This window comes from Dermochelys coriacea, chromosome 1 (genome assembly GCF_009764565.3).
Source record: "Dermochelys coriacea isolate rDerCor1 chromosome 1, rDerCor1.pri.v4, whole genome shotgun sequence".
Taxonomy (NCBI): domain Eukaryota; kingdom Metazoa; phylum Chordata; order Testudines; family Dermochelyidae; genus Dermochelys; species Dermochelys coriacea.
In genome coordinates this window covers 319,262,461-319,286,477 of record NC_050068.2, presented here as the reverse complement: position 1 = coordinate 319,286,477, position 24,017 = coordinate 319,262,461, and the positions used below count along the sequence as shown (strand labels likewise).

General features: G+C 38.8%; 1 long non-coding RNA gene across 1 annotated transcript; it reads left to right on the top strand.

Annotated features, from left to right (window-relative positions):
- The first annotated feature begins 22,486 nt into the window (after positions 1-22,486).
- LOC119850095 lies at positions 22,487-23,532 on the top strand. The gene is made up of 3 exons (XR_005290703.1): positions 22,487-22,535; positions 23,165-23,259; positions 23,469-23,532. It is a non-coding gene; the product is annotated as an uncharacterized LOC119850095 (long non-coding RNA).
- The last annotated feature ends 485 nt before the right edge of the window (positions 23,533-24,017 follow it).

Below are 24,017 nucleotides of genomic sequence, written 5' to 3'. Positions count from 1 at the left end.
TCTGTTTTCATTATAGTGGTACTGTTCCCACTGCAGTCATTAAGATATAGTATACAGTAATGAGCTACCTAATGGTTCTCTTATGTACATAATTTTCAATGTTTGAATCTTTGCTGAAAGAAATGTATGAAAGGATGAAACTTCACATATAAAAAATGGAACAATTCTTCTAGCAATAATATTGTTTTTTCTGTTTACATAATTAAAAAAAGTTATGAGCCAGATTCTGATCTCAGTTGCACAGTTGTAAACTATCACTCCAGTGAACTCACCAGAAGCTTCTTTTGATTTACAAGAATATAAATGAAAAAAAAAATTATTTAACACACAAGATTGGGGAAGCCATAATATGATTTTTAAAATATTAAGTTTACCTTTAAGTATTTTACACTCACAATACAATTTTCTCAAGACTTATTATACATTTTATTCAGTGGTGATGATTACCAAGTCATCAGTTATGCATAATTATCACACAGAGGTATCTGAGATTAGTTATTTCTCAGTAATTAGAATAGCAAAAAACCAAAACCCCAAACAAACAAACAAACAATCAAACAAACACAAAACCCCAACAAATCACATATGCTATATTAGAACTGTGGATAAATAGTGACCTTTTAAATGCCAACCAATATTTTTTGCTATGAAAAGCAGTTGGTTAATTCTGTAAGCAAATACATCTGAATGCAGGTACAGTGCCTGTGCTCCTTTATGTAATGCAGGAACTGACTGGAATTCTTATTAGTTAAGACTTTAAGGTAAAATATACTATTATTTCTTATTTGATCAAATAAGAGCTGCTGGAAAAAATCTCTATTCTAGTTATGTAGAGTCCATTTCTGCAATTGATCCAAGGATAGAACTCCCCCTGAAGCCAACTGGGAATTTATGCATGCAGTGACTAAAGAACTGGACCCTTAATTTATCTTTAAATGAGCTTGATCTTGAAAGTTGCTAAGCAGTCTTATGAGGAAACAGAAAACTCTTGCATGCAGTGAGCTACTAATTTCCAATGGCAGTTGAGCCTCCTCATTGCTTCATGGCAGTGAAAAGCACCTCTGAAGTATGCACAGCATCTTGCAGGATCAAACACCTTATTACAAACAATATTCTGGGAGGATAAGTGTACTGTTTCTTTAAAACTGTGCCATTGGTTGAGGAGGAGGCAGAAGCTTTTCAGAGAGAGATCTAGAAAGAGTAGCATACTACTTTCCTCATTGGAATGAAGTTCATTATTCAGTTAACTGTGACAGTGACTTTTTCTGTGATTCTTTACTACTGTCACATGACAAGCTACATTCACGTAAGGAAATAATAAATTACGTAAAAGTTTAGGAGAAAGTAAATATCTGTTATAATTAATATTTCCTTTTTTCCTGTAGGCTTCAAGGATCCAAAGGCTTTTTAGCATCTGAACATCTTTAATTTATATTTGTTTCTTAAAACTTACTCTGCCACATATGTTCTGTTAATGGTGGGTATGTGCTGTTACATCTGCTGATTCAAGATGCTTTCATAAGTATCAGTTTAACAAGGCTCTGAAACTGCAGAGGTGACAGTTTTGATTCTCATGTAGATGTTAATGCAACTGAAAACAGGCTCCAGAAAAGGAGAGGAGAGGTTTATTGTTGCTGGGGGTTTTTTCTCCCATGGTAAATGCTCTCAGCAAGGTGTAGGTGTCCAAACTTGGTCAAAATGACTGCCTTTACAAAAAAAAAGGTTTTAAATTTTCTTTTAACCTTTACATCAAATGCAAAATAAGCATCTCCTAAAACCATATTGCTTCAGGGCACAAGGGTTTTTATCTCTCTGATTGCTTAAAGCTAGTAGATTTTGTAATCAAGATGATGATCTTTACCTAAAGAACTTTAAAATGGCTTACTGGGTAAAAAGCTTGTTTGGAGACCTAAGTTACAGTCCTATGAATATAAAATTCTCAGAAGCAAATGACAGAGTTAATCAGAAACAAACGACTGCATGAAAAATGTGTTTTTTTTCTCACCCTACTGACCTATTTTTGCAGTAAAGTGATTGGAATAATTTCATAAATCTACTTCTTTTTTTCCCCTTCAAACACTGGAAAGAGTTTTGATTAAAGTACTTTGCTAAGAATGGTTTGGGATGAAAATATGATTGCATTTATTAAGATTCATTTTAATACTTGATTTTCACAAGTGATTTGGAGGACATTTCATGACAATGCCACTACAGCAAAAGGATTTCCAGAAAGGAGAAAGAAGTCATTATAACAGAAGCTTATCAGCCCCACAGGCTATAATAAAAGCATTGAGTTGGGACCTAAATGGAATAAGCCATTAGTTACTAAAGGGAATGGAGGATATTCAAATCTGTGATACTAACATGAAAGGATGTTATAATCACACACAGTGAATAAGATGGTAGAAGAGCCTGTGGCTGGCAATCTACAGTACTTAGAGTTGAATCCTTTTAAATCACAGTCTGTTATATCAATTAATTGTTTAAATCATATGGGATTATGTGAGTTATCTTAAGAATCAGCAATATAGTGCTGGGGTCCACTTGTGTGAGATATTGCCATCTTGTTGTTGATCGTATACTAAAATAGAGAAGACCATTACGCTTGCTTTATAGAACGTTGTGCAGTTTAATTGGTTTATAACTGCTGATGTGAGGATCTGTTGTATTGTACAATATCAATGAGTCTCTTCAAAGAAGCATCATGAACCAGCAATTTATTATAATCATGTAGTTAGCTCAAAATAGCAAGTTCCAAAATGCAGAAGTCTTTAAGTTGTTCTTACTCATGCAAAACTCCCACTGGCTTCATGCTTTATTCTTTCCTGGTTAAATTAGTTTGGAAGCAACTGAAAGGTAGAACCTATTGACATACTGAAAAACAGTACATAGATACAACTACACTACTTTAAAAAAATCCCAGGACAGTCAGATATATTCGTAATTTATATAACTAGGAGGGACTGCTAGGTTATCTAGTCTGTCCTCCAGCATATGACAGACCATAGAATTCACCCACTTAACCCTGTATTGATCCCAGTAAGATGTTTTTGACTAAAGTATATCTTCCAGGAAGACATCCAGTGGTTACTACCCCTCACTTTTAAAAACAAATGCCTCATTTCTCATTTGTAGTTAAATAAAACATGTAATATAAACCTTTGGGTAGAATTTTTAAAATCTGGGTAGATGCCTATTTTTAAGCCTTCCAACTAGGACCAGGTGCCATCTTTCCCTAGGAATTGCCAAACAAATATTCACATAGCTTTTTTTGAAAATCTGCCCTACATTTTGTACACTCAAGTCTTGGGCATCTGCATACTGGGAGGAGGTTTTCCTGTGTGCACAGAGATAGGATTTTAAAAGAGTATCTGTGTCATAACTCTCTTAAGTACTATGTTGCACATGTTTTGCCTCTGAGCAGTGGAAGATAATGTTGAGGAGAAAGAAGATAGAGACATTGGCTAAATAAGAGAAAATAATACAATCTCATTTAGTCCACTGCAATTAACATGCCACAAAGATAGATGTGTTGGGTGATAAGTACTTTCATTGGGTGTTAGTTACAAGATGCTACTTTTTCAGCAACATTCCTTAGATTTTTCATCACAGGAGTGATGAGCATAGGTGCTTTTGAAAATCCCATTAGATATACATCAGCAACTTTAGGCGCCTAAATAGCTTTACAAATCTGGCCCGAAGTGACTTGCTCAAGGTCACACAGGAAGTCTTTGGTAGAGTCAAGGACTGAACGCAGATTTTCTGAGTATCAATCCAGTCTTTTAACTAAACCATGTTTTGCTTTTTCATTCTAAAATTTTATTCTCTTTATTTCTTTGATTATTACTTTATTCACTTTTTATCTGAGTTGCAGCTGTTGTTTTTTAAAGTTGTGATGCATGCAGGTACCACAGTGATGGACATGCTCAGAGTTATTGTATTGTGTATTTGTTTGCTAACTATTCGTTACCTGAAGTAATAAATCTCTAAATATGATATTGTAATTGTTTTCTTTGACAATCAAATTATGATGCAACATATAGGGTTATAACTGTGATTAAGGAAAAAGCAGCAGGATCAGAAAAAACAAAGAAGAAGGTGGAAGACATACAATTATATGATATGGAAGTGGAAATATTACTCGCACTGAACATTTTTCTTCATTTTGCAGAGGGTGTTAATTAATTTATTTCCAAAATATAGGAATAAACTTGACATATAAATGAATGGTAGAGATATGAAAAAAAATACCAGAAGAATACAGGTTTCAGAGTAGCAGCCGTGTTAGTCTGTATTCGCAAAAAGAAAAAAAAAAAAAAGGTGTGTATATAAATCTCTCCTCTGTTTTTTCCACCAAATGCATCCGATGAAGTGAGCTGTAGCTCACGAAAGCTTATGCTCTAATAAATTTGTTAGTCTCTAAGGTGCCACAAGTACTCCTTTTCTTTTTTCAGAAGAATACAATAACCAAGACAATAGTGTCCAAGAAGGACGATCATATTTCCCCAAATTCATCCTGATGATCATTTAAATATAATGATATTCTGAAGTCCTTCCCCAGTAAAAGGTCCAAATATAGTCAATGGACATTTTACCTGCAGGAGAAGAGCAAGATAGAATTTTATGAACATGAGCCTACTCTAGCATCCATTAGGAGTCAACAGAAAATTTCCTATTGAATTCAATGAGCTCTGAATTGGACCAATGTTGTCCTTGATATTGAAGAGTCAGGCAGGACTAATTTTTACATACGTTTTCATGCCAGTGGAAAGGACACTTTTATGGTAGAAAAGATGACTGCAGGATTTTGTCTTCAGGGGTCAATTTAAGGACTATGGAACAACCAAAGAAAAACCTACTCCCAGAGTATCCATCACAAGTTTTACAGTGAACCTCTTGCATGCTGGGACAATACTCTAGGGAATTAGTCAGTTCTGTATGATTACTCCTACCATGCAGGAATGATCAACCGCGCTGATAGTTATGTACTTCATATCAAGCCTCAGTGCTCTAAGAAGTTTCCAGTTATCTTTGAGTAAGGATATAGGAAAGGGTTGTGGACACAACTTCTGGCTATTTAATCATTGTCTCACAGGAAGGCTAGATGTAGATGGATATGATGAAGAATGGAATAGAGACAGTATGTACTATACATTTTAGTTGTATTCCTTGTTCATATTACTGTCATGTGTGATAAGTAGTATTCTTACCAAGTGTGTCCTTCACAAAGGGAGAAGGTGAATGTGTTTAAACATTTGCTGGGGTATAGCTTTGTGATTGAGTGGGTTTGCTTCATCAGGACTGAATTTTACAGGATTTAAGTTACCCGTCATTCTCCAAAGATGAGTTGTAGTTTTTTTACTTTCTCACCTTATAAAAATGTAGCAATTAGCAAAGCAAAACAATAACAAATTCCTTTAATCTTTTTTTCTGTCCTTTGTAGTCATCTAAACATTCTCTTCCTGAAAATTTCCTGCATAAGAGTCTAGCATGTCTTCAGAATATTTTCATTACAGTGCATTGCCTCTACTCTGAGAGACCTCCATAAATGTGGAAGACATACAAGAGTTGTTAGCAAGTCTTTAGTCACCTCAGGTTGTACCTTACACTCAGATCCCCTTCCTACCATGGTCACTTTTAACATCCTTGAAAAAATGAGGAAAATGATGCACTCAAATATTGTAGTGATATTTCAGACAAGTACCTGCATGGATAGAAATAGATGGCTAGATGCCTAGCCCCTTTGAAAAATGTAAAGGATTCTAAAAAAAATGAGTAAACTTTCTTTATGGTGATTTGTCCTCCAAGTCATAGGCTCTCTCTTGCACTACTTGGTTTTAATGGAAAGCTATTCAGAAGACCAAATTGCCATCCATCTCCCTCCCACCTATTATTCCAGGGAACATCATTTTTTCCACTTGAACTCAATTCCCTTGACCTTTGCAAATGCAGTAGCGGTACTTGCCTCTTAAATTGGAAGTGTGGATGAACAGCTGCTTCTCAGGTGGATTGATTGGCACAATAGCAAGACACTCATGCAGCATGCACCTCTGCTTCCCAGCATATTACCTTTGTGGCTTAAATTATGTCTCCTCCAGCCCGCAGTGAAAAACCTGAGATGACTCCCACACCCAGTTTCCCTGTGGTGCAACATACAACTATGCCAGTGAGCTGGGAAACAAAGCAACATTTATAAAAGTTTATGGTACAAACTATGTTGCTAATTACAACCTTGGGAACACTGGTCTTTTCATTTATTTATTAGAGAAGGAGGTTGAAAGAATGAAGAACTATAAACACAAAAAGACCAATTGATTTATTATGCCTTCTGCGCTGGTGACATTTGTCATGTGGTACGAAAGAAGGAATATTTAGCTAAGTTTTATTTGTCTCCCTGGTTCTCATTACTCTAGCTAATGTCTGAAAGGCAAAAAAGACAAATCTTAACAATCCAACAGTGCTCTCTGGTGGTGTGAAACAAAGGCATTTTATTCTCTACAGAAAACTCATATGAGTCCAGTACATAAGTCCTTGAAGACCGATAAGTGACAGGAATTCTCAACATGTTCCTCAGTGATAAGAAAAATAGAGCAATAAACAACTTTAAAACCACCGAAGCATGAAATGCGGATCTTGGCTTAGTAAAGGTAATGTAAATAAAACATCTTAAAGAATAATGTTTCTTTTCCAGCAGATGTGTTATACTCTTAATGTTCTGGGAGGAACTAATTTCTTCATCATGTACTGCATAATCAAAAAATAAAATGCACAGAATATAACATATCATGGTACATTTTATTGTGGATCATTTTGATCTCTAAAATACCATGTTATGGAGGGTTTTTTTTTCATGTGCATTATGTGTATGTGATAAAACAGCTTTGTTCAAATAAAATTATTTGGAAGGTGGAGGGGGTTCAATTATAAATCAGGATTGTTAAGCTTCAGAGTATTAAAAAAAGATCTTTGCATTTTTCCCACAAAGCTTGTGGCACAAGTTTAGCATTCTATAGTAATGCTTTAAATATAAATAAATAAATATGTAAAACACAGGCATCATAGGGATCCATCACTCTCTAGTGACAAGTAGATGAGGGCACTGCATATGTTAGGACTTCATTTGTTTAAAATTCTTGGCTTTGTGGGCCCAGATTTGTGTAGTCTGTGACTCAGGAGTGGTGCAATTTAATAAAGTCTCCCAAGTAGCTAAATGCACCATCCCCTCTCCTAAAGAAAGCCTAAATTTATGCTCTGTTACCGACTAACCGTACTGTGTAAGTAAATAAAATCTCCTATGAGATTATCTGCATGTTGGCTGCTAGACTGTGCCAATGCTAAACTATGAATCAGAGGCTTTTGCAGTAGATAATCGTATGTTACACTCAATTATTGCATTTTAAAAATATCCCATGTGGACATGGAAGATAGATTATGCATGTAACAAATGATGTGGAAATACAGTAGGGAACAAGGATGAGTAGTAGAGGGACAATTTTACATATAGTCTAAATCCCTGATCAGAAAGAAACACATCTGCAACCTAGCCAAATTTCTGATGAGTAGGTTGGTTGACAGTAAAGCCAAGATATGTAATCTTCCCCTGCTTTCACAGAATGGGAGTTATTTCAGGTGACTTGAGCCCCATGTGTTTAGACCCCAGTGTTTGATTGCTGCTCTCAGAATGCTAAATTTTATGGGAAAAATACTGGATAGCTAAATGGAAAAATATACACTACCACTACTATCTGTTAAGGAGTTACTGCAGAATGACAAAGTACTCTTCCTCTTCCCAAATCAGGATGCAGAAGTCAAAAAATGAGCCAAACATTTCATAGAGGATATAAACTGGCCTTCAAAATATACCTGAATACCTAGTGCTAAATTAGTCTCTGTCATAACCCCAATGTCACCAATGGTTTTAGAACAGGGACAAACTTCCTCCACCCCAATATTTTAAATTAAGTGAATGAATGATATGGAATGATATAACAAACTATGATCTAGAGCCGCTGAAGCCGGCACTATGGAGATGTAACTAAAACCTACTTGGACCCTTGGAATTCATAACCAAAAGGGAAGGCAGAAAAGGTTTTCTACCCGGGAGCTTCAGGTTATGCCAGGGAATCCAGAAGAGCCTTGCTGACACCAGCTGATGAGTGGATAAAGTTTATTATTATGTATTATTTATATAGCTTCCAAATGTTAAATTGTCACTTGGAGACAGATAAAAAGACTGGAGCCTGGCCCTGACAGTTTATAGTTGCATAAGACAAAAAAGGAGAGAGATGGGTATACAGGGGAAGATTTATTTTAAAAGAAATTTGAACCTATGCCTATTTCCTATATTTTATTTTCTCTTGACTCTTCATTAAATTCTCACTTTTATCACCATATTTTTAAGCCTTGACTTTTTTGTTTATTTTATTTTGGTAATTTAGCCTTGGGTGATTTTCTCTTTCTAAAAAGCATTTTATATTTAGTTTCCTCACACATGTAAGCCCTTTGGCCAAAGCCGAACTTGGATTCTGGGGGTGTAGTGGGCTTCCAGAGAGGCTCAGGGAGAGGAAAAGAGCTCTTTCTTTGTATTGTGTAAAAAGCTCATTCCCAAGTAGCCTAAGTGCTTGTGGCTCATGGCTCTCCTCCTGTGGGGACTTCTCTGCAAAAGACAACACAGACTAAGGACTTTGCAGCAAGAAATGAGGCAGAGAACTCTCTAGTCAGCGAAGATTCAGACTGAGGACTTTACTGAAAAAAACTGTCACAGAGGACAGCAGCATCACTGAATGGCCTTTGTCGAGGCCCCGCCCACACAGCATCGAAATAAATCTGAACCACTGATCTGGGTTAGGTGCTTACACTAGCAGACAGGACCAGATAAGCAGCTCCATCATGACTGCAGACAACCCTACAAAGAGACATTTGCCCTTCCTGAATCAGTGCCTCACTCTGTCATCCTGAAGATGACAGAACCTGCTACTTCCTGATCTATGCTGGTTCCCAGGGAGAAAAGAGACTGTGATATCTGTCCAGCACTCTTCCTATGGAAGACATTGTGATGGCATGCACCTAGGGCTGAATTGAGCCCCACATAACTTCACTGGGATCTCTCAATCTCTCAGCCTCAGTCTCGGAAATGTATGCATGCTTACCCTTAAGCATGGGAGTAGACACACTGAAATCCATAGGACAACTTCCATGCTTAAAGTTAAACACATGCATGAGTGTTTATAGATCAGGCCCCAAAACAATAAGTACTATGCCTGTTAGCAAAGTTTTTGTAGGAATGGGTTCTAAACTGTATTTTTTTCAGTGAACTGATTATTAATATGTATTACCATAATATAAACTTAAAAAAATATTTACAGCCAGAGCTTAATAACGGCTATTGATACTGGCTATAATAGATTCATAGATTCATAGATACTGAGGTCAGAAGGGACCATTCTGATCTTTTAGTCCGACCTCCTGCACAATGCAGGCTACAGAATCTCACCCACCCAATCCTATGAAAAACCTCAGCTATGTCTGAGCTATTGAAGTCCTCAAATCGTGGTTTAAAGACTTCAAGGAGCAGAGACTCCTCCCTCAAGTCACCCATGCCCCGTGCTACAGAGGAAGGCGAAAAACCTCCAGGGCCTCTCCAATCTGCCCTGGAGGAAAATTCCTTCCCGACCCCAAATATGGCGATCAGCTAAACCCTGAGCTTATGGGCAAGATTCACCAGCCAGATACTACAGAAAATTCTTTCCTGGGTAACTCAGATCCCATCCATCTAATATCCCATCTCAGGGGATTAGTCCTATTTACCTTGTATATTTAAAAATCAATTACTTACCAAAATCACATTATCCCATCATACCATCTCCTCCATAAACTTATTGAGTAGAATCTTAAAACCAGATAGATCTTTTGCCCCCACTGTTTCCCTTGGAAGGCTATTCCAAAACTTCACTCCTCTGATGGTTAGAAACCTTCATCTAATTTCAAGTCTAAACTTCCTGGTGGCCAGTTTATACCCATTTGTTCTTGTGTCCACATTGGTGCTGAGCTGAAATAATTCCTCTCCCTCTCCTGTATTTATCCCTCTGATATATTTATAGAGAGCAATCATATCTCCTCTCAACCTTCTTTTAGTTAGGCTAAACAAGCCAAGCTCCTTAAGTCTCCTTTCATAAGACCAGTTTTCCATTCCTCGGATCATCCTAGTAGCCCTTCTCTGTACCTGCTCCAGTTTGAATTCATCCTTTTTAAACATGGGAGACCAGAACTGCACACAGTATTCCAGGTGAGGTCTCACCAGTGCCTTGTATAATGGTACTAAAACCTCCTTATCCCTACTGAAAATGCCTCTCCTGATGCATCCCAAAACCTCATTAGCTTTTTTCACAGCCATATCACATAGGCAGCTCATAGTCATCCTTTGATCATACTCCAAGGTCCTTCTCCTCTTCCGTTACTTCTAATTGATGCGTCCCCAGTTTATAACTAAAATTCTTGTTATTAATCCCTAAATGCATAACCTTACACTTCTCACTATTAAATTTCATCCTATTACAATTACTGCAGTTTACAAGGTCATCCAGATCCTCCTGTATAATATCTCGATCCTTCTCCGAATTGGCAATACTTCCCAGCTTTGTATCATCTGCAAACTTTATTAGCACACTCCCACTTTTTGTGTCAAGATCAGTAATAAAAAGATTAAATAAGATTGGTCCCAAAACCGATCCCTGAGGAACTCCACTGATAACCTCCCTCCAGCCTGACAGTTCGCCTTTCAGTAGGACCCGTTGCAGTCTCCCCTTTAACCAATTCCTTATCCACCTTTTGATGTTCATATTGATCCCCATCTTCTCCAATTTAACTAATAATTCCCCATGTGGCATGATATGAAATGCCTTACTGAAATCTAGGTAAATTAGATCCACTGTGTTTCCTTTATCTAAAAAATCTGTTACTTTTTCAAAAAAGGAGATCAGGCTGGTTTGGCACGATCTACCTTTTGTACAACAATGTTGTATTTTGTCCCATTTGCCATTGACTTCAATGTCCTTAACTAATTTCTCCTTCAAAATTTTTTCCAGGACCTTTCATACTACAGATGTCAAACTAACAGGCCTGTAGTTACCTGGATCACTTTTTTTTCCCTTTCTTAAAAATAGAAACTATATTAGCAATTCTCCAATCATTCAGTACAATTCCTGAGTTTACAGATTCATTAAAAATTCTTGCTAATGGGCTTGCAATTTCAGGTGCCAATTCCTTTAATATTCTTGGATGAAGATTATCAGGGCCCCCCGATTTAGTCCCATTAAGCTGTTTCGCTAAGAAGTTTCGCTTCTACCTCAGATATGGTAATATCTACCTCCATATCCTCATTCCCATTTGTCATGCTACCATTATCCCTAAGATCCTCTTTAGCCTTATTAAAGACTGAGGCAAAGAATTTGTTTAGATATTGGGCCATGCTTAGATTATCTTTAACCTCTACTCCATCCTCAGTGTTTAGCGGCCCCACTTCTTCTTTTTTAGTATTCTTCTTATTTATATGGCTATAGAACCTTTTACTATTGGTTTTAATTCCCAAGGTGGCTTTTACAAATTATTTTTAAACTCCCTACATTCATAGACAGATTATTTTAAAATGTTATAGTTGCAAAACATGATAAAAATTAATTCATAAATTTATAAATTTACAATTTATAATTAAATCTGACACTGTTTTTACATCATCTCATTGCCTTTTAAGGAGTTAGATTACTTTGTGAGATTATAGTAGCTAGGGCAGCAGGATCAGAATGATAGGATGGAGTCTGAAAGTGTTGTTTAAAACTAGTACTCAATAATTTTCACTATTTGGGGTTAGGAAGAAAAGATCTTGGGGACTGGATTCCTCATGAGATTGATAATGGTATATAAAGCCTTTCAACTCTAGGTCACTATTCAGCTGTGATCCAGCCTGGTAGAAACTGAAATTACCATTCAAAAGAGGTTTGCTAGGCTTTGTGAAATGGATTGTTATTTTTATAGTTCCATTGGTGTGTGTCATTTTGAAGACACTAAAACAGGATCCCTGTCTTGAGGAGATTATAATCTCAATCAGAGATAACAAATAAAACATGACAATAAACAGTACCAGAAGGGAAAGGAAAGTGAGGAGACAATTGAAAACAATTGGAAAATGTAAATCACTCATTGGAGAGCATTGTTAACAATGAATGAGAAACACACATTTTGTTTTGAGACTGAATTTGGTTGACATTGTTGATAGGTGTTTATAACACAGTAATCTCTGATGCCAAATAATCAGACCTGGGTGCTTCATGGTAGGCAACTTGAATCTATGCTTGGGCACCTCTTTATCTATATCAGGGAGCGAAGGTGCTTATCTTTAAACACACAAGTATGAAAATGTGGTCCCTTGTTGGCAGTTTAAGCAAAGAAAATTGTCTGGAATGGAGATTGAACTGCTTTGTCACTCCTTTTGTGGGTTTCTCCAGTTCAGAATTGAGGCATATTGGGGATAGTGTGGAGGAATTTGCTTTACCAGTCTCCATTGTTTGCATAACTATGAACTTCAGTGTAAACTGTTGTCAATCTGTCACTTTTACAAACTGTGGAATCAGAGAGTAAGTGTTCTCAGGAAAGATACAACAAATAAATACATAAGAGACACTAAGCCACTACGTGTTGGGGGAGAGGAAGAATAAAAGTATTCCAGTTGATTCTTCAGGCAGCATTCTGTGTGCATGTGCTTTCCCTTGCACAATAACAATCCACTAAGCCTTGATATAGCCCCAGACTTGCCAACTCTATGCTTTTCCCCAGAGTTTTCAGACTGTGTTACACAGTGCAGAGGGCTAGCTCTTCTGATGGTCTGCACTTCCCTATTCCCCTGCCTCCTGAGGAAGGGGAGCCAATCGAGCTGAATTTGAACCAGACAAAAGTGTCGCCCTCCCATCAGAGCCCCCCTGGTCTACACTGGGGAAGTGGGGGTGAATCGATCTAAGTTATGCAACTTCAGCTTCGTGAATAATGTAGCTGAAGTCTACATACTTAGGTCGACATATCTTGGTGTCTGCACCATGGTGAGTTGACTGCTGCCGCTCCTCCGTTGACTCTGCCTGTGCCTCTCGCGGTGCTGGAGTACAGGAGTTGGCAGGAGAGTGCTCGGGGGGGAGGGAGGGTTTCAATTTATCATGTCCGATCTGGTGGGTAGTGAAGACATACCAGGGGGTATGGGTAGAAGAAGAATGATGTGGCAGATTGTTGTCAATACTGTTTTCACAAGAGTTGGGGAAAGAGGATGCAATAGAAAGAGCCCAAGAGCTCATGATGGCTCAGCTCTCATACATCCTCTTAACGAATAATGTTGCTCTCTCCTCCTCCTACCTTCTCCTCTTCTCTCTACCTCTGTAAACCTAGGCCCCTGGTGTGGATGTCAGGAGTCAAGAGGCCCCTGATGGAGCTGCCAATCCCCACCTTGGATCTGGGTGGAGGGCGGTGAAGAAGATTCTCCAGAATTGCACAAGTAGCTGAGGTGCACAGAGTACTAAGGGACAGACATGGAGCCAGGGTGGGCAGGCACAGAATTCAAGTGAGGCTGGGACTGTGAACAATTCATGTGAAGCTAGGGGAGGCACAGTATTAATTTAAGTGGGGCTGGAGGCCAGAGAATTAATTTATGTGGGATTGGAGGGATGCAGAATTAATTGTGGGGCCAAAGGGCTGGAAGATACATAATTCATTGATCTGTGCTGGGAAGGACAATTAACTGAAGTGGTGCTTCAGTGGGGTTCAGAATTCCTTGATGCATGGCTGGGGGAGTGAGTCAGATAGGGTGACCAGACATCCTGATAAAATAGGGACTGTCCCAATATTTAGTTGTTTGTCCCGTGTCCTGACCAATGTATGGTCGGGATGCCATTTGTCCGGATATTTTGCTTCGGCGGCACTCCGGCTATTTTTATTTTTTTTTTGCTTGGGGTGGTAAAAAACCTAGAGCCAGCCCTGGTGGGGCGGGGTGGGGGTGAGCATGGGGGTGCCCCCCCATGTGTCCCGATATTTTGTTCTTGTCATCTGGTCAATCTAGGGTCAGATATGAAATTGAGAGGCACAGAATTAATTAAGTAGCATTTCGATGGGGGGGAAGTTTTGAGGAGTTGGAAACTCCCATGCCACCAGGCATCACAATACACAAATTTGTGTAATTTAATTTAAATATTATATCTACTAGATTTTTTGTCACAAGATGTTGACAGTCATGATAGACAATGGAAATTGACAAATTGTCTGCCCCAGGATTATCCTGGTATTTAATAAAGAATTACACTGACCTATGAAAACTTGCATTGACTACAGTATAGTTACAAGAGGGATCCATTTGGCTCCTTAGTTCTCCTTGATGTTGCAAGAAGGGAAAGGAGGCAGAAACAGACGACAGAAGGTGCCTACTGAAGGATCTTAGACCGAGAAAAGCTGGAATCAGAAATCCAGGAATATAAACCGTTATGTAGAAATTTAAAAACATATATTTATTATTATAAGCAGTTGTCACTAACATGAATTTTCATTAATTGATGATGATCTGAATTATCTGGCTTAATCACCTGATTATCCTGTATTTAAGCATTTCTGTGACCTTTTCATATCTAATTTTCATATCCAAAAGGAATTAAGCACATCAATCAGGAGATAACCTTTTATAATCTGAGTTCACTTGCTATGTACAACTGCTCTAGTTAATTTAGGGAGCCATGAACAACTAATTTTAGACCATTGAAGGGTTGCCATGGATGGGCCATAGGTTCTTTGGTTCATCAGATATAAAGCCTTATCCTGAGACAAGACACATTATTCCCAATTGCATGGCAAGATTTTTTGCACTGCGGAAAATCCGGAGATCTTTTTTACGAATACTGCAGGTTCATTATTTAGACTATGGACTCTTTTCCTTGCAGATTTACTGCTCTCCTGAGCAGATTCTTCCATTCTTACAATAACTGTCAAAGAAAACTGGTTTATGTAATTCACATATTTAAATCTATGTTATATGCATTGCACCTTTCAGAATAAAGTAGAGGCCTGAGCTTGTCTGAAGAGGCAATCCCTGTGAGTTAGCTCAAGAAGTCTGCTATTATAGAAAGTGAATCACTCACACTGTTCTCTATCATACAGACTGTACATGTGTTCTAGCTTTCTTTCTTTGCTACTTCCTGTAATCTGAAATAAGATCATTCATGCTTATTTTTTGCTTTTGGAGAATCATAGAATCATAGACTTTAAGGTCAGAAGGGACCACTATGATCATCTAGTCTGACCTCCTGCACAACACAGGCCACAACTTCTGTAACAAACTCTTAACTTATGTCTGAGCTACTGAAGTCCTCAAATCATGGTTTAAAGACTTCAAGGTGCAGAGAATCCTCCAGCAAGAGACCCATGCCCCATGCTGTAGAGGAAGGCAAAAAAAACCCAGGGCCTCTGCCAATTTACCTTAGGGGAAAATTCCTTCCCAACCCCAAATATGGTGATCAGCTAAACCCTGAGCATGTGAGCAAGACTCACCAGCAAGACACCCAGGAAAGAATTCTCTGCAATAACTCAGATCCCACCCCATCTAACATCCCATCACAGGCCATTGGGCATATCTACCGCTAGCAGTCAAAGATAAATTAATTGCCAAAATTAGGCTATCCCAGCTACATGAGGTGGGGAACATCACTAAACATCCTCACGGAACCTCTTTTTGGACCTGATCTAGCACATTACTTAGGCACATGCTCAACTATAATCCTATTAAGAAATCATATTGATTTCAATGACTTTGCTGAATCAGGGCTATAATCCTTATGGATGAAAAAATTCACCATGGCTAATTAAAAAAATCTTACAAATAATTACAAGTATCCTTTAAGGAGTTCTTTGTTTCAGAAGGAAGAAGTGTGCCTTTGAAAGCATACTCTCAGAATAATAGTGAAAAATTTCCAGAAGGTGTTAAGCAATCTTACTGTTTTAAAGAAAAACAAAACACAAATATTTTCCACCTTCTTTTCTATCTTGCATATAAATTCATTTTGTAACAAGTGGCAGATTGCTATGGGAATGGAAGGCCCTATTTTGTCACAGTCCTGTGTTTACCATAAAGCTCATAGATTCATAGATTCATAGATACTAAGGTCAGAAGGGACCATTCTGATCATCTAGTCCGACCTCCTGCACAGCGCAGGCCACAGAATCTCACTCACCCACTCCTATAAAAAACCTCACCCATGTATGAGCTATTGAAGTCCTTAAATCATGGTTCAAAGACTTCAAGGAGCAGAGAAGCCTCCCTCAAGTCAACCATGCCCCATGCTACAGAGGAAGGCGAAAAACCTCCAGGGCCTCTCCAATCTGCCCTGGAGGAAAATTCCTTCCCAACCCCAAATATGGCAATCAGCTAAACCCTGAGCATATGGGCAAGATTCACCAGCCAGATACCCAGGAAAGAATTTTCTATAGTCACTCAGATCCCATCCATCTAATATCCCATCTCAGGGGATTTGGCCTATTTACCCTGAATATTTAAAGATCAATTACTTACCAAAATCCCATTATCCCATCATACCATCTCCTCCATAAACTTATCGAGTAGAATCTTAAAACCAGATAGATCTTTTGACCCCAATGCTTCCCTTGGAAGGCTATTCCAAAACTTCACTCCTCTGATGGTTAAAAACCTTCGTCTGATTTCAAGTCTAAACTTCCTGGGGGCCAGTTTATACCCATTTGTTCTTGTGTCCACATTGGTGCTGAGCTTAAATAATTCCTCTCCCTCTCCTATATTTATCCCTCTGATATATTTATAGAGAGCAATCATATCTCCCCTCAACCTTCTTTTAGTTAGGCTAAGCAAGCCAAGCTCCTTAAGTCTCCTTTCATAAGACCAGTTTTCCATTCCTCGGATCATCCTAGTAGCCCTTCTCTGTACCTGCTCCAGTTTGAATTCATCCTTTTTAAACATGTGAGACCAGAACTGCACACAGTATTCTAGGTGAGGTCTCACCAGTGCCTTATATAACGGTACTAAAACCTCCTTATCCCTAGTGAAAATGCCTCTCCTGATGCATCCCAAAACCGCATTAGCTTTTTTCACAGCCATATCACATTGGCAGCTCATAGTCATCCTATGATCAACCAATACTCCAAGGTCCTTCTCCTCTTCCGTTACTTCTAATTGATGCGTCCCCAACTTATAGCTAAAATTCTTGTTATTAATCCCTAAATGCATAACCTTACACTTTTCACTATTAAATTTCATCCTATTACTATTACTCCAATTTACAAGGTAATCCAGATCCTCCTGTATAATATCCCGATCCTTCTCCAAATTGGCAATACCTCCCAGCTTTGTATCATCTGCAAACTTTATTAGCACACTCCCACTTTTTGTGCCAAGGTCTGTAATAAAAAGATTAAATAAGACCCAAAACCGATCCCTGAGGAACTCCACTGGTAACCTCCCTCCAACCTGACAGTTCGCCTTTCAGTAGGACCCGTTGCAGTCTCCCCTTTGACCAATTCCTTATCCACCTTTTGCTGTTCATATTGATCCCCATCTTCTCCAATTTAACTAATAATTCCCCATGTGGCACGGTATCAAATGCCTTACTGAAATCTAGGTAAATTAGATCCACTGCATTTCCTTTATCTAAAAAATCTGTTACCTTTTCAAAAAAGGAGATTAGGTTGGTTTGGCACGATCTACCTTTTGTAAAAACATGTTGTATTTTGTCCCATTTACCATTGACTTCAATGTCCTTAACTTATTTCTCCTTCAAAATTTTTTCCAGGACCTTGCATACTACAGATGTCAAACTAACTGGCCTGTAGTTACCCGGATCACTTTTTTTTCCTTTCTTAAAAATAGGAACTATATTAGCAATTCTCCAATCATTCGGTACTATTCCTGAGTTTACAGATTCATTAAAAATTCTTGCTAATGGGCTTGCAATTTCAGGTGCCAATTCCTTTAATATTCTTGGATGAAGATTATCAGGGCCCCCCGATTTAGTCCCATTAAGATGTTTCAGTTTCGCTTCTACCTCTGATATGGTAATATCTACCTCTATATCCTCCTTCCCATTTGTCATGCTACCATTATCCCCAAGATCCTCTTTAGCCTTATTAAAGACTGAGGCAAAGAATTTGTTTAGATATTGGGCCATGCCTAGATTATCTTTAACCTCCACTCCATCCTCTGTGTTAAGCGGCCCCACTTTTTCCTTCTTAGTTTTCTTCTTATTAATATGGCTATAGAACCTTTTACTATTGGTTTTAATTCCCTTTGCAAGGTCCAACTCTACTTGACTTTTAGCCTGTCTCACTTGATCCCTACACGTTCTGACCTCAATAAGGTAGCTTTCCTTGCTGATTCCTCCCATCTTCCACTCCCTGTATGCTTTCTGCTTCTTCATAATCACCTCTCTAAGATGCTTGCTCATCCAGCTTGGTCTACAACTCCTTCCTATGAATTTTTTCCCCTTTCTTGGGATACAGGCTTCCGATAGCTTCTGCAGTTTTGATTTAAAGTAATCCCAGGCCTCCTCTACCTTTAGATCCATAAGTTCTTCAGTCCAATCCACTTCCCTAACTAATTTCCTTAATTTTTGAAAGTCAGCCCTTTTGAAATCAAAAACCCTAGTTGCAGATTTATTTTTGTTAATCCTTCCATTTAGTTTGAACTGAATTAGCTCATGATCACTTGAGCCAAGATTGTCCCCTACAACCATTTCTTCTATGAGGTCCTCGCTACTCACCAAAATTAAATCTAAAATGGCATCCCCTCCAGTCGGTTCAGCAACTACTTGATGAAGGAATCCATCAGCTATCGCATCTAGGAAAATCTGAGCCCTATTATTATTACTAGCACTGGTCCTCCAGTCTATATCTAGGAAGTTAAAGTCTCCCCTGATCATGCACTTTCCATTAGTATTTACTTTATTAAAGACATGAAAAAGGGCTCATATCCAAATTAGATCCCGGAGGTATGTAGCACACCCCAAGCACTATCATAGGAGAGGCTTTACGAGTTTTCTTCCCCAATGTAATTTTTGCCCAGACCGACTCTGTCTTATCCATTGCATCGCTTCTTATTTCTTTACATTCTACCTCATCATTGATATACAATGCTACTCCACCCCCTTTACCTTTGTTTCTGTCTTTCCTAAAGAGCACATACCCTTCAATACCTGTAGTCCAGTCATGACTACTATTCCACCATGTTTCTGTTATCCCTATAATATCTGGTTTCACCTCCTGCACCAGTAGCTCTAGTTCCTCCATTTTGTTACCTAGACTCCTCGCTTTGGTGTACAAACATCTTAATTTTTGCTGTTTGGACTCACTCACATTTTGTACCCTATTAGGCACAGTCATTCTCCAGCCAGTATAACCTATTAGACTAGTATCCACACTGCCCTCGCTCCTTGTATACATTCTCCTACCCACGGCTGTATCCTTTCTTACTTCATCTTCTTCCCTCTCAATGCTAAAATGTGGCGTGGAGATTTTCTGGACATCTCCCATCCATCTCCCCCCAATTCCTAGTTTAAAGCTCTCTTTATCAGTTGTGCCAGCCTCCATCCTAGAAGTCTATTTCCTTCCCTACTCAGATGAAGTCCATCCCGAGAGAACTGACCTCTGTCCGTGAATGCCTCCCAGTGGCCATACATCCCAAAGCCCTCCTTATAGCACCACTGCCTAAGCCATCTGTTGACAGTCATAATCTTGTCAGACCTTTGTTGCCCTTCTCTAGGAACAGGAAGGATCCCGCGAAAGATCACCTGAGCCTCAATTTCCTTAAGCGTCTTCCCCAGCCTAGCATAGTCTCCCTTAATACTTTCCAGCGAGAATCTAGCCGTATCATTTGTTCCCACATGAAGGATAATTAGGGGATTCTTTCCCGCTCCCTTTAGGATCCTTTTCAACCTCAGGTCTACATCCTGTATCTTAGCACCCGGAAGACAGCACACCCTTCTATTCTCAGGATCAGCTCTAGTTACAGGCCTGTCTATTCTTCTCAATAAAGAGTCCCCGATCACATAGACCTGCCTTTTCCTGGTGACAGTGCTATTCTCTAGTCTATCCCCTGTTCCCTCTGGCTGCAAGTTCTTTCCATTCCTATTTTCCCTTACAATCTTCTTCAACCCATCCTGTATCCTCCTGGGGCTCATATTTGGTGTAGTCTCCCTTGACTATTCCCCTTTTTCTATAGGACTAGCCTCTCTTCTCTTCTTCCTTACCCTTCCACCTTCAACAAGTACCTGCTGAGCCCCTTCTTCATTTTCCAACTCTGAAAACCTGTTCCTAAGCTCTATTTCTCCTTCACTAGCCCGTCTTTTTCTCTGCCTGGTTCTTTGAGTCACATGTTTCCACTGACCACTTTCCTCATCCAGTCTCTCCTCAAAATTCCCCAGCCCTGCTTCCATCTGCGAGTCTGAGCTTTTCCCTTCAGATACCTCATATCTTTGCTCCATCATCTGCTCAAACCCCTTCCTAAACTCAACCAGACTTTCCACCTGCATCTCCAAACCTCGGATCTTTTCCTCCATCAGCTCTATCAGACGACATTTCATGCAGAAAAAACTCTTACCGGTTCCCCCCTCCCGGATCATGTACATACCACAGCTTCCACATCTGTCATCCTCAATGTGTCTTTCACTACAGGAGTCACTCCCACAGCTGCCTCTGTATCTGTCATCTCCTTCCCACCTAAATCCTGTTAATCTGGGAAACACAAGCCACACCAAAAAGACCACCCCCCCCAGCAAAAGCAAACCCCAAACAAGCACCACAATCCAAACTCCCCTTGCAAACTCCCACTCAAACTCCCCTGTTTAGAGCTCTGTTTGCTAGCTCCTGTGCCGCTGCAGCTGTCTATTTTGTCACAGTCCTTTGTTTACCATAAAGCTCATGACATGAAGCTTCTACCACTAATAAGCTGTGTGCAGATAATTGAAAGCAAATAAAATCCTGGTCAGGCCAGCTGAGGTTCGGTATGAATCAATAAGGTATAGAAAATCTATTGTATGTGGGCAGAATTCATGTGAAATTATAATTGTAGCATTCTCAAATCCACCAGTCTAGTGAAAAAATAAAGTTAAATGAAGAGGCCCAGATATGATACTGGGTTAGGAGAAAAGTTTTAGAGATCACTGTGGTAGTTATCATATTCTTTGTGTCTACAATGTGTTTAGTCATTCACACATTCATTCTCTCTAATCATTGGAAGAATATACGAAGTTCCATTACCAGTATCTGGATTCACAGGCATATCTGCTATACAGGATGACCGTTTTATTATTAGTTTTCAAGGAGATAAAGAATTTACACCTACCAGCTGAAAAATTAAAAGGTGGCTACAGGGCTCAATCTCTGGATGGAGATACCAGATATTGAGGCCCACAGAAAATATACACACATGCATGGACACGCCCACATAAGCAGAATCATCAGTTACTGCAGGTATCTGTGGCTGCCCCTGGAAGAGAAAAAGGTGTTTTAAGTACATAACAACTGTGCTCTGGGCCACATAGGTGCAATTCAGCCACTTGGATATAATCTACTTCTATCCTCTCATAGGAGAGATATAATCCACTATGTTGTGTGGAGGAAAAACACAGTAGACCCAAGTAGGCCTAAAACTTTGGTCAAGCCTAACTGTGTATATGAAACCTAAGAAGAGAGTAAGGAAAATTCCATTGTGGGGCAATTGCAGCAGCACAGTTTAAGAAATTTCTAACAGCTAGAAATTAGGAAAGACAGTTAACTGCAAAAGAACAACCTGTCAATAACAGGAAAAGCTTGTTTTGCTATATTCCAAATTCCAAATAAGGCAAAACTACTGTTAAGGCTCGCATTATATGCCAAATAAGGGAAAGCTCCATTGGTGGATATGTGGTTGATTAATTGTGGTTTTCAGCTATATAAACTCCTGTATTTTCTGTTTACGCCAGAGTAGCTCCGGCTGACTCTCCCTGTATGCACATACTTGAATAAAGCTGGCCTCAGGTTTGTTCTGATCCAAACACAACGCATGGTTAATTTTCCACCACAGTTGTTACCCATGTCAGCTCTTGGGTTTAAACTATTCACTTCAGAGGTGGCAGGACATTCTCAGTCCAGGGCTCATGCCTCTGGATCTCACCTCTCTATAAACCTGCCAAAGACTGAACCCAAAAGGCTTTGTTCAGTGTAAGGCTTAACTGGTGAAGCATTTGTAAGATTGAGGGTTTACTCTATGGTAGAGACTGAGGGTAGGATTTTATTTGCTTTATTTTGAAGATGAGGTTATGTTGCTGGCCTGAAAACTGAATAGCTGGTATGTTGTAATTTTACAATTCATTGTATTTATTAGCATGATGATACTTAGCTGTTGTATGTCACTTTTCATCTGCAGCACCCACAGTTTTACAAAAGCAAGTAAGGATTATTATCTGATTTTTACAGATGGGGAAATTGAGCACAACCTGGTAAAATGGCTTGCCCACACTGTAAGTATCCTAATAATGTAGAGAGCTCAAGTGCTTCATGTTAGGTGACAACGTACATTTCAAAATAAAGAAATACATTTTCAGTATTAGTTTTTTCAAAGGGAGTCCCTGTGAACCTGAAAGATGAGTAGCACATTTTATTCTCTATAGCCTGCAGTTAGGCTTGTGAGGAAAAAGAAAATAAACCATAATATTTCAATACCTGATACTAAAATTGGGTTATCAAAGGAATACAGCATGTAGCCCTTCCCTGCGGTATGCTCCATTCACATTTCGCAAGGTTCTTGAGAACCGACCTGACTTAAAGCATATGGCTAGTCTATTGTCTTCAGGTACTATAATCACATGCATAAAGTTAGGCACATGATTAAGTTTCTTGCTGAATCAAGGCTTAAGTAATCCCTAGCATGATATAAGTAGTGATATGTTTCTGGAGGAGCCAACTTTTGGATGAGCCAAAGCTGAGTACCTAGCCAACGGTCTTAATTCAGAATGTATTGAAACTTTTGGTAAGGGTCTTAAACCCAGTGTTCTTACTCAAGTTCTTTTAAAATAATTTAATGCAAACTAAATGTTTCCTTCAGTTTCAACAGAATAAAATATTGTTTTTTGTTTCCTATGCTGAGCAGCTGTGTAGTGTCACTGTGTGGTGTGCGTGTAATCTTCTCATTTTACACGTACACAAATAGTCCCATTCATCCAGTGGAATATTCACATGCGTAAGGTAAGCAGAATTCAACCCAAAGTTAATTAAGAATTGCTGGCTCTTTTGTGATGAAAGGCAAATACAAGGTTATATTATTATATATGGTATATATATATATAATCATGATAATTGCTCTGTTATGAACAACAGTTTCTGGTTGATTAGTGTGCAAATATCTGCTTACATTTATGGAAAGCTACAAAGCAATAATTACTCTTTTTCAATAGGTCACATCTGCATACTCTTGCTTCATATCAAATTGTTTTTAAAGGGGAAAAAACAGTTTCAGTTGGTGAGTTGATGGTACTGCTGCTACGCGGCATATTTGATTTGTCTGAGAATAATAACCCAAACAATAATCAAAGAGCAAACTATGTGCATGCTTATGTCAGAACATAAAGTTATATGATCTGCACTGACTGTTTAAGAACACAAATAATTTTGTGGGCGTTAATTATTCGATGGCCAAAGTGCATAATATTAATTTAAATTACAAGATTTCCTTGGGGCCACAAATCACATATGTGTGACTCATATGTGTGAGTGCAAAGGCATGATGGTTGTTGAGTACCTGTGGATGGGACAGGGATACAGGAGAGGAAACAGATATTACGACTTCTTCTATGCATCTATGCAGTCTGCTAACGTAGCAACATAAGTAACTAAACAAAGAAATGTAACTAATAAACACTTGGAATAGGAATGACATTTGTTCAATAGAGGAAAATGGTGTTTAGACACACATGCAAATGCACACACACAAACCAATGCATTAC